The sequence below is a fragment of the Petaurus breviceps genome, unplaced genomic scaffold (assembly GCF_028583685.1).
Source record: "Petaurus breviceps papuanus isolate PSGF00001 unplaced genomic scaffold, PetGlider_PUasm1.0 140, whole genome shotgun sequence".
In the NCBI taxonomy this organism is placed as follows: domain Eukaryota; kingdom Metazoa; phylum Chordata; class Mammalia; order Diprotodontia; family Petauridae; genus Petaurus; species Petaurus breviceps.
Window position 1 is genome coordinate 52,080,533 of NW_027185698.1, and position 8,589 is coordinate 52,089,121.

Here is an 8,589-nt window from a genome sequence, read left to right on the forward strand (position 1 = left end):
CACTGGTCTTTAATAACTCAGAAGAAAGGGTGAGGCTTGGGGAATGGCTGCACAAGTTGTAGTATATGAATACAATGGAATACTATTGTGCAATAAGAAATGATAAGCATGTAGATTTCAGTAAAATCTAGAAAGACTTGTGCAAACTGATGCAAAATGAAAAAAAGCAGAACCAGAAAAACATTGTACATAGTAACAGCAACATTGTGTGATGATCAACTATGTATAACTTAGTTATCCTCAGCACCAAAATGATCCAAGACAATTACAAAACAGCAACATTGTGTGATGATCAACTATGAATGACTTAGTTATTCTCAGCAACAAAATGATTCAAGACAATTACAAAGGATTCATATCCAGAGAAAAAATTGCTGATCTCTGAATGTAGATTGAAGCATACATACTATTTTAAATTTTTCATGTTTTTTTTCCTTTTCATCCATTTCTCCTTTCACAACTGTGATTAATATGGAAATATGTTTTACATGATTGCACATATATAACCTATATAAAATTGCTTACTATTTTAGGAAGAGAGGAGGGAAGGGAGAAAAATTTGGAACTCAAAATCTTGTAAAATGAATGCTAAAAATTGTCTTCACATATAATTGGGAACAATATCAAAAAGAAAGAGCAAGGTTAATTACTTTGTACAACTCCACCTTACTTAAATCCATTTCAAATTCAAGTTATCACCCCCATGATGGCACTGGTCCTCTCTGAAAATCAAGGATGAACAACAAATAATTAGGTACATACAAAATATAGAAAGAGTAGATGGAAGGTAATTTAAGAGAGGAGACTATTAGCTTGAGAGACCTAGAAGGCTTTATAAAAAAAGTAGAATTTGAACTTTAAGTATTTTAGGAATATAAAATAGCCAATGTGAAGACACAGAAAATGGAATGCCATTTGTGGGGAAAGGCAAATAGTCCAGTGTAACTAGATTGTACAATTACGTGGATGGGAGTAAAGTGAAAGACTAGAAATGTAGGAAGGGGACAGTCTGTGAAGATCTTTATTTTTCAAAGTATTCTTTACTGATATATTTTGTTTTTACATGACCTAAATTTATTCTAGTATCCCTCCCTCCTCACACTTCCCAAAGAGCTATCCCATAGAAAAAAAATAATACATTTTTGCAGGTTTATTATGCCACAAAGGTGGCCATCGATAACAAGAAAGTTACTGCATACACTGAAAATATTTATAGAACCACTTTTGTTATAGCAAAGAACTGGAAACAAAGCAAATGAACAGTGATTGAGGAATGGCTAAACAAATGGTGGCACAAGAACATAATAGAATATCACATTAATACAGAAAAATAGAAAATATTTACACAATCTGATACAGAGTGATGACGGTAGAGTCAAGAAATCAATACATAAAATTACTACACCAATGTAATGGAAAGAACAACCCCCATAAATTAATAGAAAAATGAATGCTACAAGATTATAAAAACAACAAACAAACAAACTAATCATGAACCCAAAGAAGAGTAATGAGAAGAGACCTCTCCTTACTTCTTTGCCAAGATAGGATGTTTGTGGAACATTGCATGTATTTTCAGATCGTTGCAATAAACATTTAAATTCACAAATTGAATAAAGTAAATGAAACTATACTCTTTCTAAAGCCCATTTATTTATATCACTTGATCATAACCATTATATTAGTAGAATATAAGATTCTTACAGGCTGGGGTTGTTTCATTTCTGTCACTGTATCCCCTAAGCTTGACAGTGCCTAGGACATAGTATGTATTTAATAAATACTTGTATTGGCAGAGTCAAGATGTCAGGTTAGGGGCAGCTATCCAACTTAACTAGCCCCACATTCCCCTCTAAATAACTTTAAAATAATACCTCAAACCAAATTTTGGAGGATAACAAAAATAAAAAGATCAAGGTGAGACATTTTTTAAGCCTAAAAAAACTTAAGAAGTCAGCAGGAAAAGTCTGTGCTACCAGAGTGGAGGCCTACCTGGAGCCCACATATGCCACAGTGGCCACAGTGGCCAGAGCAACAGTACCTTTGAGAGTTCTCAGCCCAGAGACACTAAGGAGAGTTGGACAACTAGTCAGAAAGAGATTATAGGGGACTCTTTGCTGGCACTGGGCACACCTGGGTTATAGTTCCAGGATGGAGAGGAATCCTGGTGGTTGTTCATAGGGGAGCAAGGTCTTTGGACACAGTTCCAAAGTGCTTACAGCTGTGGGGGACCAGGGGCTCTTCTTGGGAGGAGGTACAGGCCAAGAGAGCAACGACCACACCTCTCCCAGGATCACACTACTTAGGGAACACCAAAAACACAGACTCCCAGAACTAACTCTAAAAACTGCAGCACAAAAAAGGCCCAAAGCTTTAGACAATGCCTCCCACTCTCTAGGTGAGCAGAGTGTAACATAAACATACAATTCAAAGTCAAGAAAGATATTAGAAAAATAAACAAACAACAACAACAAAATAATTTGACCATAAAAAAATTACTATGGTGGCAGGAAAAACCAAGACATAAATTTAGAATGAGAAAATAATGTGAAAACAGCTACAAAAAAGCCTAAAAGAAAATTGCTAATTGCATCCAAATTCAACAAGAATTCTTGGAAAAGTTAAAGAAAGAAATGAGTAGTAGTGGAAAAAGGTGGGAAAAGAAATGAGAGTGATGCAAAAAAATTATGAAAAGAGAAATAACAGCTTGGTAAAAGGGACACAAAAAATACTAAAGAAAATGATACCTTAAAAAGTAGAACGGTCCAAATGGGAAAGGAAACATACAAATTCACTAAAGCTAAGAACTCCTTAAAAAATAAATTTGGCCAAATGGGAAAAGACATACAATATTTGACTAAAGAAAATAATTCCTTAAAAATCAGAATTGGGGGCAGCTAGGTGGTACCGTGAATAGAGCACCAGCCCTGAAGTCAGGAGGACCTGAGTTCAAATCCAACGTCACACACTTAACACAAAACTAACCATGTGACCTTGGGCAAGTCCCTTAACCCCAATTGTCCTATCTCCCACCCTCCAAAAAGAAAAAAAATTAGAATTGGACAATGATCTAAAATAACTCTGAAGGTAGAAAAATACTATCCATCCCCAGAGAAAGAACTAATAATATCTGAATACAGATTGAGGTCTACTTTTTTACTTTATTTTTCTTGAGGACTTTTTTTTTTGGTTTGTTTTCTTTCACAACATGATTATTATAGAAATGTTTTGTATGATGACACATGCCTAACCTATATTGAATTGCTTGCCTTCTCAATGGGTGGAGAGGGAGAAGGGGAAAGAATTGGGAACTCAAAGTTTAAAAACAAATGTTAAAAATTGTTTTTACATATAACTGGAGGACAATAACATACTAAATAATTTTTTAAATATAATTGGGAAATATTTAACAAAATAATTAATTAAAAATTAGAATTGGGCAAGTGAAAGCTGATGACTCCATGAGACATTGAGAAAAAATAAAACAAAGTCAAAAGAATGAAAAATAGAATAAAATGTGAACTATCTTATAGGAAAAACAACTGACCTGGAAAATAGATTCAGGAGAGATCATTGAAAAATTATTGGACTATGTGAAAGCCATGATCCACAAAAGAGCCTAGACATCATCTTTCAAGCAATTATCAAGGAAAACCACTTTCATATCTTAGACCCAGCAGGAAAAATAGAAATGGAATGTAAATAGTTTAGCTTTCTTGTGTCCCTTCTTGATCTCTTTCATGTTTACCTTTTTGTGTTTCTCCTAAATTTTCCATTTGAATATCAAATTTTCTATTCAGCTCTGGTCTTTTCCTTAGGAATGCTTGGAAGTCCTCCATTTCATTGACTACCCATTTCCCCCCAGAACAATTATTACTATTTTTGGTTGTAATCCTACCTCCTTCACTTTCCAAAATATCATATTCCAAGTTTTCTACTCCTTTAATATGGAAGCCATTAAATCTTGTGTGATTCTTACTAGGATTCCACACGATTTGAATTGTTTCTTTCTGGCTGCTTGAAGTATTTTCTCTTAGACTTTGGAGCTTTGGAATAAGAGAAAGAGATGAGGATGACAAAAGAGAGGATGAAATAAGGCAAGCAGTGATTACAAGCAAAATAGTTTTGAGAGAGAGAAGAAAATAGGATGAAGGGAAACATACAGTTAGTAATTATAACTGTGAATATGAGTGACATCAGCTCACCCATAAAATGAAACTGGATAGCAGAATGGATTGAAAACCAAAATCCAATATGTTACTTATAAGAGACAGATTTGAAACAGATAGACACACACAGAGTTAAAATAGAGGGCTGCAGCAGAATCTAATATGCTTCAGTTAAAGTAGAAAAAAAGGCAGGGGTAGTAATCATGATCACAGACAAAGCAAAAGCAAAAATAGACCTAAGTAAAAGAGATAATCAGGGAAACTCCATTATGCTAGAAGGATCAAAAAAAATTGCAGTAAGTTTCCTTGATAAAGGCCTCATTTCTCAAATATATACTGAGTATAAAACAGAGTCAAATTTGTAAAAACAAAAAACAAATCCATTCCTCAATTGATAAATGATTACATGACATAGACAGTTTTCAGAAGAAGAAATCAAAGCTCTCTATAGTCATATGAAAAAATGCCCTAAATCACAATTGATTAGAGAAATGAAAATTAAAACAACTCTGAGTTACTACTACACACCTATCAGAAATTATGAATGCTGGAGAGGATGATGGAAAAATAGGTATACTAATGAACTGCCGTCAGAATAGTAAAGTGATCTAATTATTCTGGAGAACAACTTGGAACTATATTTGCAGGGCTATAAAATTGTGCATACCCTTTGGCCCAGCAATACCACTACTAGGTGCATACCCCAAAGAGATCAAAGGAAAAGGAAAAGAATCTATATGTACAAAAATATCTATAGCATCTCTTTTTTGTAGTGTCAAAAACCTGGAAATAGAGGATATGTTCATCAACTGGGAAATGGCTGAACAAGCTGTGGCATATGATTGTGATGGAATACTATTGTGCTTTGGGAAAAAACGAGGGAAGTAATTTCAGAAAAGAATGTCAAGAACTGTATGAATGGGAGTAAAGTGAGGTAAAAAGAACTGGGAGATCCTTGGGTGTGGTAGAAGCAATGTTGTAATGATGATTGACTGTTAAAGACATGGCTACTCTGATCAGAACAACGATCCAACATAATTTTAAAGGACTTAATGGTGAAAAAGGAGAAAAATGATGAATTCTGAGTGCAAATTGAGGTATAATTCTTTAACTTTCCTTATTTTCTTACTTTTTCAAAATATGGCTAATATCAAAATATGTTTTGCATAATTTCAAATGTATAATTGACATCATATGGCTTGTCTTCTCAATGGATGTGGAAGGGAATGGGAGGGAGGAAGATAATTTGAAACTCAAAACTTAAAAATAAAGTAATGCTTAAAATAAATTTGAAAATGTTTAAAAAAAAACTTGTATTCAAGTTTAATTCATGAAAAAAGATGTTTTCTACTCATCAGTTTCCTTAGTACTCCCTTTACTTCATTGTTCCTTAAACTGTAGATCACGGGGTTGAACATGGGGATCATTACACTGTAGAAAACAGAAATCACTTTATTCTCATCCATTGAGTAGCTAGACTTAGGCATCACATAAATTAAAGTAAGAGTCCCATAGAACAGAGTGACTGCTGTGAGGTGGGAGGTGCAAGTTGAGAAAGCTTTGGATCTCCCTTCAGTAGAGTTTCTCTTCAGGACAGAGAAAAGGATGTATACATAAGAAATTATGATAATTAACACTGTGATCATAATTACTGACACAGCAGAGGCAGTGTAGCAGCAAGCACCCCAAGCGTACTCAGGGTGGCTGCCCATACAGGTTCTTGGATCTGCTTTGTTAAAAGAAAGCAACTCAAAATGGGTTAACAAGCTTACTTTAATCAGTCAGACATATGTCGTTTACCTTGTTCAGGAGAAAAGGTCAGCACCCCGAACTTCAAAGTATACAGGCAGAATTATCAAGACAGAAACAGATCAAGTAGACAGATTTCCAAACTGTCCAACCATTACATCCATACCCAGTCAACATCTGGGTTTCCACATCTGGGTTTTTCAAAGCCGGGGGGGCCCTGGACAACGGCTTCCCAGAATACAGATCAAATCACAGAACACTTCTCAAAGTGAGCCCCCAAAACAAAGCTACACATCAGGGCTTATATAGTCTTCTCCTGGCTCAGACAATGTAACAACCTCATTGACTCACTGGCCAATCAAGAAGTATCTACTGAAAAACAAGCCTCCCACCCCAGGCTTCAGGTGCACTTTAGCCTAGGGGCAGGGAAGATCTTCCAAATTTGCATTCCCATTACAGGCAGGAGGAAGAATTTCATCAAGATTATCTTGGGAGTAGGAAAGCTTCACAAGTGGGGAATAATCACAAAAAAAGTGATTGATCTTATTGGGTCCACAGAAGGACCTATTCAATAAACAACCAGTGAAGATCCAAGCATTCACAACCACCCAGGTAGGATGTGATGAGTAATAGAGTGCAGACACTAGTAGACATGTTGGTGGAGTAGAGTAGGGGGTTACAGATGGCCATGTACCGATCATAGGCCATTACAGCCAGCAGGAACCACTCAGCTGTCCCAAAGATGGCTCCACAACACATTTAGGCCAGACACCCTCACAGAGGGATTATGGTTATGTGCTCAAGATAGTTCATGAGCATGAGAGGTGTGACAGATGAGGAAATTTCAATATCCACAAAAGCCAAGTGACTGAGAAAAAGGTACATTGGAGTGTGAAGTTGGGAGCTATTTCTGATCAATATGATTATGCTGAAGTTACCGATTAATGTGACTACAAAATATTACAAAGAGGATGACATGAAGGGTTGGATCATCTGTTAATCCCAAAATAATGAATTCTGTTACAGCAGTACAGTTATTGCCAGACATCTGTCTTGGAAAGAGAACCTATTAGACAGAAGAAAAGGAGATTAAACTAGAATACAAGATTAAGATTTGTATATGTTTATTGATATATTCAGGAAACATTCACTGACCACTTCTTACATGCCCATCATATGATTTTACTCCAATACTTTGTTCCTAGGCACCATGGCAGGTTGCCAATAAGCAAAGTAGAGATAAAGAAACTTATTGCCCACCCCCCTAATTTTTCTCCATGGACCAACAGTCCTGTATGATTTGCCAATTTCACATGGTACCAGTGTAAAAAAGAATCTAAGAGTGAAGAGGATAGTTGAATTCCAACCATAGAAATTATATGCAGAGACTTAGTTATAAATCAAATATATGCAGAGACTATAGTCAAATGTGTAAATGCTGGTAGGCCAACTAACCACCATTGTTAATTCCTTCCAAAGAAACAGAAAATGATTTGCGATACCCAACTTCTCAAAGAACTACCTTCAACTGAAGATGTTATCTACCTCATGCTAATTGAGTATAAGGAAAGGTTCTGGTTTCCAAGATGACCCTTGTGCTTTAAAATCACAAAAGAGAAGGAATAGGAAATCTGGATTCTAAGTCTTACTGTATTTTGCTCTTAGAATTTGGCATTGATGAAAAGGGATATCATTAGGCTAGATATTGCTAGCCTGAAGGACTATGGGAAATTTCTGATGGGAAACTATGTTGTTTCTAGGACCCCCAAAAATGGGAAGCACTTGTTCAACCTTTGTAACCATATCTTATTTACATGTTGCTTCTTTCCATTGGAGAATAAGTGAGTAAATTTGTAAAGGAAAGTAGTGGCAATATATTGTGCTGTAAGAAGTGATGATTATGACTGCTTTGGATAATATGGAAACACTTCTATTAACTGAGGTAGGGTGAACTCAGTAGAACTAGAACAATTTATGTAATAATCACAATAATCATGAGAGGGGAAACTACTTTGAAAGATCTCAGAACTTGGATCAAAGTAGTGACAAATCGCATCTTTCGAAAACTGGTGAAGAAATATTATCTACCCCTTCTTGGCAGAAAGGGGATGGACCAAAGGTACAGAACGAGATATGCATTTCCAGACATGGTCAATCTGTTGATGTGTGCTACTTGACCTAACATAGCTCTTACAAGGGAGGGTTTCCACTGTGAGTCAGGAGAGGTAGCTAAGTGGGTAATGATAGGCATGAGTGGAGGGAAGGAACAATAACAAGACATTTTCAAAATGTACAAAAGAAAAAGAGAAGTACAATTTTACATGTGTGTGTTTGTGTGTGTATCTATATATCCCAAATTTTTAAAGTTATTTCCTACCTGACGTCATGGTCTTCTTCAAGAATGAAGGACAAACAACAACCTTGAATAATAAATAGGAGCTGTCCACTTTTCTTTTCTTTTCTTTTCTCTTCTTCTTACCTCCTTCCCTCCCTCCCTTCCTTTCTTTTTTCTCTTTCTTTGTTCCTTCCTTCATTTCTTTGTTCCTTCCTTCATTTCTTTGTTCCTTCCTTCCTTCCTTCCTTCCTTCCTTCCTTCCTTCCTTCCTTCCTTCCTTCCTTCCTTTCTTTCTTTCTTTCTTTCTTTCTTTCTTTCTTTCTTTCTTTCTTTCTT

The 8,589-nt window shown here is 35.8% G+C and overlaps 1 pseudogene; it reads right to left on the reverse strand.

The window, feature by feature from the left end:
- Positions 1-5,497: 5,497 nt before the first annotated feature.
- On the reverse strand, positions 5,498-6,966 carry LOC138151016 (olfactory receptor 5p57-like; annotated as a pseudogene).
- Between the last annotated feature and the right edge of the window lie 1,623 nt (positions 6,967-8,589).